Source organism: Centropristis striata, chromosome 14 (genome assembly GCF_030273125.1).
Source record: "Centropristis striata isolate RG_2023a ecotype Rhode Island chromosome 14, C.striata_1.0, whole genome shotgun sequence".
Classification (NCBI taxonomy): Eukaryota; Metazoa; Chordata; class Actinopteri; order Perciformes; family Serranidae; genus Centropristis; species Centropristis striata.
In genome coordinates this window covers 11,280,431-11,286,522 of record NC_081530.1, presented here as the reverse complement: position 1 = coordinate 11,286,522, position 6,092 = coordinate 11,280,431, and the positions used below count along the sequence as shown (strand labels likewise).

General features: G+C 38.9%; 1 long non-coding RNA gene across 1 annotated transcript; it reads right to left on the bottom strand.

The window, feature by feature from the left end:
- Nucleotides 1-4,326: 4,326 nt before the first annotated feature.
- Nucleotides 4,327-5,109, bottom strand: LOC131985555 (uncharacterized). Its single transcript, XR_009395644.1, has 3 exons — nucleotides 4,986-5,109; nucleotides 4,558-4,578; nucleotides 4,327-4,464 (listed from the first exon to the last, which is right to left on the bottom strand). It is a non-coding gene; the product is annotated as an uncharacterized LOC131985555 (long non-coding RNA).
- Nucleotides 5,110-6,092: the final 983 nt, after the last annotated feature.

Here is a 6,092-nt window from a genome sequence, read left to right as displayed (position 1 = left end):
TCATATATCACCGCAGCACATCGAGCCTCAAGTATCACCTCAATGCAAAAACATATAGCAGCTAGCGGCTAGTGTGGTAGCTAGCATGGATTGTGTTTTACTTTAAAAAAACCAAAGTATTATAGTTTGCAGGAGGTCTACGTGAAAAAAATTACTTCTCACTGTTCTCAGGTCAAATACTTATATGCGATTAAAATGCGATTAGTTTAGATTAATTAATTACAAAGCCTCTAATTAATTGGATTAATTTTTTTAATCGAGTCCCGACCCTAATTAAAAGTAAAAGTACTTGTTATGCAGAATGGACCCACTCAGATTATTTTATATATTCCATATATATTATTGGCGTTTTTTATTGATACATTATGTAAGCATAAATACCTTATATTCTTAACATACTGTTATGAGGTTTAATTTAAACAAATGTCACTTTAATCACTTCACCATCATGTTTTTTTATGTTAAATCTCGTCTCTGATAAGTAACTAAAGCTATCAGCTAAATGTAGTAAAAGTATAAAGTCACATAAAATGGAAATACTCCGTTAAAGGACAAGTACCTCAAAATGATACTTAAGTACAGTACGTACTTCTAGAAAATAGAATATATTAAACAATCTGAGTGGGTCCATTCAGCATAACGAGTACTTTTACAGTGTGGTATTAGTACTTTTACTTAAGTAACATCTGAATACTTTCCCCACCACTGCATATGACATATAGACATATTTATTGAGAAACATTCTGTACAGAAAATAAAAAATGATTCTATTCTGCTGTATGCAGATTGGTTTTTAAGAGCGGATTTTGAGTGAGTCGGTGATCAATCTCTGCAATGTGTGTGGAGCACAACCTCAGCTTCTTCAAATCTACTCCGGGATAACTATAACGGAGGATACAGATAAGAGCTCAACAGACATACACTATCCGGGTAGTAGCAAAAAGACACACACAGTATACACTGTAAAAAAAAACTGCCTGTAGATTTTACGGTGAAAAACTGCTAAACCATGACAGTAAAATACCGTAAAATGATAAATGGGTTAATTCAGTTTCAGTAACAATGAAACACTGTTAATGTATAAATCAGCCGCCCAAAACAGTATTTTTTTTTTTTTAAATACATTGCTCAAAAAAATAAAGGAAACACATAAACAACACAATGTAACTCCAAGTCAATCACACTTCTGTGAAATCAAACTGTCCACATAAGAAGCAACACTGATTGACAATCAATTTCACATGCTGTTGTGCAAATGGAATAGACAACAGGTGGAAATTATAGGCAATTAGCAAGACAGCCCCAATAAAGGAGTGGTTCTGCAGGTGGTGACCACAGACCACTTCTCCTGTGCTTTCTGGCTGATGTTTTGGTCACTTTTGAATGCTGGCAGTGCTTTCACTCTAGTGGTAGCATGAGACTGAGATGTTAAAATGAGCTAAAATAAAGACTTTAAATGCTTCAGTATCATCTTGGCCATTTTTTAATGTGCTAATGGGCCCCTCTGATTAAACACTGACCCCTCCTTGGCCCCCACAGTAAAATTGGTCTAGAACCGCCACTGATCATGCTACTGTCACCAGTTGATTTTTAGTCAAATTTTGTAGTCGATACTGAATGTCATCACTTGGAAAACTTCTCAGTATTTGGCGTAGAAAGGTGAACACTCACAGGTGCAACTTACTATTTGGATGAAAACTACACATCACCTACGATGTGGCCATTTTATGACTGTTGTTAACGATTTGCCAGTGCCAATATGGAGGGACTGATGCCCAATCTTATTTGTGCCTTTGTTGCCCTGCCCACACCTCACAGTATTTGTGTCCTTTGACTTTTTATTGTTAAATTAGTGCAATTATTTGGGATTATTTTAAAACAGTAAAGATATTCATGTATAAAATTTAAGTAGTTGGATAATTCATAATGGCGGCAAAGTATGGCGCCTCGCCATAACACACCAGACTGTATAACTTCACCAAACATTGTCCAATCTGTCCCAAATTTCACATACGTAATTAGGGTCCAGCCCGGGACACACCCACGGGTCAATAGTGACACACAGTCATAGCGCCCCCTGCTGGCTACAGGAAGTAACATGTTTTACACCTACCACAAGCACAGTGATAGGAGACACGCAATTTGGTGCGCATAGGGACTGAGCCCACAGCGCCGCGTCTGATGTGCCCTCCCCTGATGGCGCCTCCCCCGACGGCTCCACTCTGCGAGGGCCCGTTCAGTACTGCTTGCAGTCCTAGTTTATAAATATTCTTTATATTAATATTTTTTAAGTGTTATTATATTTAAATACCCATCATATATTCTGTATTACATCACATGTACAGTATATTTTTTCATACTTTATCATTATTGTATTCCATATGTTTTGGATTCTTATCTACATGGGCTTCTAGGCCAGTACTGTGTTGTGTATTGCTTTGATTTTTTAATTTATTGGTGTGTTATGTTGTTTAATAGAGGGGTTTTGCTGTGATTTTTAATTCAGTTATTTGTGTTATTTTTTAAATATGTTATCTTTGATTTTTAATTGTGTTCAGTTCAATAAAGATGATGTTAAATTCACCTCAGTCTTTGATCTCTTACGTAAGTGGTATAACCTGATGTACAAAGCACATTCACCTTGTCAGTGTGTCTGACAGCATTTTTCTAGTACAAGTAAAATGTTACAAATGACACATCATAATAGCATTATAAATTAGGATAGATAAAGTTTTAACATTTATCAAAATAAACAATGACCCATATTTTACTAGAATTCACTAAAGGCAAAAAAAACTCGACATTAGACTTCAAAAGGATGCAAACTATTTTGTCATGATGAAAATGGGAATGACAACAGCTTTTTAAAGTTTTAATGCCGCTTCAAACTCCCTTATTTGTCATTTGGTGCATTTCTCACATCAATATTAACATTTGCACAATAGTTAGTTCAACCTCCTCAACATTTAGTCATTTGTGCTCATCATAGTAGCAGTTTCTCCTTACAACAAATTATAAATGCTTTTGGACATGCATTAATTGCTTTCATACAACTCTGCTGTTTTATAATATCATTGCTTATGTCATGTCAGTCAAAATTAACTATACTTGTGAATGCTGAATAGTCATTCCATATAAAACTAATAGTCCTCATTTCTTTACTTGGGTCATTACAAACAAAAATATAAATATATATATATATGCTCCTTATTTGTTTATATGCGGCCAACAATAACAACCGAACGGTGCTTCGCGGCTGTCATCAATAAGAGGTGCCGTTGAGTAAATCTAACATACTCCTCCAGCTCTACATTTGACTCCACCCAGCTCAACGTTTGACTCCACCCAGCTCAACGTCCGTTGAGCTCCGCCCCGAACTGCAGGCTGCAGCCAGGGGCTACTCAGGACTTTTGACACATTGGGGGCGGGGCCAAGGCTGACCCCGGGCCTCTTATGATTGGTCATTTTCCAGCCAAAAACAACATTTTTTCTGCTGCTGAGCAGTGCTAATAATGTTTGCCAACTAGCTCTGTCATGACAGCACAGTAACGTTACCAACAGTTTTAAAAACAGCACATACACACATAACTTATCTTACTGAAGTTAGCAGTTAAGTCTTGTACTGACACTTTATAAATTCAAAATGAACTCACCGCGTTGAGCAAGTCCAAATTCCGTCAGAAGTAAAGGTGCTGCTGTTTTTGTGTGAATGTGTGCAAGTATTTGTGTGTATGTATGTGTAATTCTCTCTCTCTCTCTCTCTCTCTCTCTCTCTCTCAATAAGGCTAGCAAAATCCAAATCAGACTTTCGTCTTCAAAGTTTTTTGCTAAGGGGACCGTGGCCGCGTCTCGGAGCTCCTTAAAAAGGCTATCAGCTTAAATCCAGCCAACCAATCACAGCGCAGCAACAGTTAACAAGCCAGCTATGGTGTATGTTATTGGTTGAGACTGTGATTGTGATAAGAAGAAACATTCATCATAAATTATTAGGTAGGCATTGTTTAGGAGGATTAAACAAATATTATAACATCTTTAAATGTGTGAAATAAACACAAGCTGTGTATGATTGTTAAGTGGATGCTGAAATTCTCCATGTTGTCTACCCCCACTATAAAAAGTAAATGGTCCGGTCCAGTCCGACTGACCGGAAGACAACACACCAGTAGTCAAAATACAGTAATAATATATTTAAAAGCAAATGAACATAATGCAAGGATTTTATGTTGATTTTGTGTTATGGAGTTTTGTCGCACTTGTTATACATGTCATTCAGTAAAATGTGGACTTTCCCGCAAATGCCAAAACAATCAGCAGGACACCGCAGGGTTTTTATGAGAAACACTTTATTTGAACTTTAAAAAAAAAGAAAAAATTAAAAAGGCAGGGTTAAAAATGCCTCATCTCTTATGTCCCCTCCCGGCCCCTCCTCCTCCTCTCCAGGCGTGTCTGGAACGTCAGCCATCTCTGCACACAGGTCAACCAAAATACAAACATATTAACAGAAAACCAACGTCATTATAGTGTTATTACTATAAACATTCTACTGCACCACCTCACCTTTTCTACCCTCCTCCTTGTCTGCACACACATGGAAAAGAAATACAGATGACATGTGATAATTAGGAACCATGACAAACATTTTACCTACATACTTAATTTTATTCACTAAAACCGACTGAACTGAAATTGAACAGACTGAAATTGAAGTCTACAGAACCCCAATCAATTGCTGTTGTTTGTTAAATGTATCCTTGAGTGAAATAATGAGGATGGCTTTGATATAATACCCTATTCATTTAGTAAGAATAACAGCCACTGAGGAAAAATTTACCAATGGTTAATTAACCTTCATCACTCATACAAATCACGCACTCACCAACAAATTGTGTATATATGACACTGTCCCCAGCTCTATCCAGCCTCAAAACACATGAAAAAATTAGTGTAAGAATATTTATTTCACACATCACAACACAAGCACTTACCATCTGCCTCAAAGGCCTTTGTGGCCTTGAGGACCTCTAGTTCCTGCTGCGCCGCCTTTCATTTGGTCTTGAGACCCTCCAGCTCCCGCTTCAAATATCATTTTTTTTGGTCCACGGACCTCTTGGTGCGGGCCTGCCGCACCAAGAGGTCCATGGCCCTAGCGTGGACCTGTACGCTCCTGGCGTACAGGTCCGGCCGCGGGAGCTGGGGGTCATTGCAAGCATACTGGAATATAAAAAACAAACATCCCATGTAAAAATGATAGAACAAGCATTTTAGACGAATATGTTGGTTTTTGAGATATGGTTCTATCTATTTATGTTTCTATCCTTAAAACCATCCATCTTCAACAAAAAACACTTACACTAAGCAGCTGGAGCTGCTGCCTCATGCCCTCCACCTCTGGGTCACTTGTCCCCGCAAATTTCAAGGGACTTGCCATTATCTGATAATCAGGAAAAAAACCACAATCAATACATAATATTCACATATACTTGATACACACACATAACTTCAAATGAAACTAGGACTGCGCGCAGTACTGAACGGGCCCTCGCAGAGTGGAGCCGTCGGGGGAGGCGCCGTCAGGGGAGGGCACATCGGACGCAGCGATGTGGGCTCAGTCCCTATGCGTCCCAAATGGCGTGTGTCTCCTACCACTGTGCTCGGGGTAGGTGTAAAACATAATACTTGCTGTAGCCAGCAGGGGGCGCTATGACTGTGTGTCAATATTGACCCGTGGGTGTGTCCCGGGCTGGACCCTAATCACGTGTGTGAAATTTGGGACAGATTGGACAATGTATGGTCAAGTTATACTGCCTTGTGTGTTATGGCGAGATGCCATATTTTGCCGCCATGCCACGCCCACATAGTGTGACCATCGGTAAAGATTTATACAACTTTTGATCCCAAAGGCCTTGTGATGGTACTGACGAAGTTTGAAGTAAATCGGGTGAAATCTGTAGGAGGAGTTTGTTAAAGTATGCAACATGGAAATGGCCAAAAACAATGAATGCTGCGATTTTCAAACCAAGATGGCGGACTGCCGGTTTGGTTTGAGGTATGGGTCCAAGAGGCTTTTTGGTGCGTCTCCACATGAAGCATGT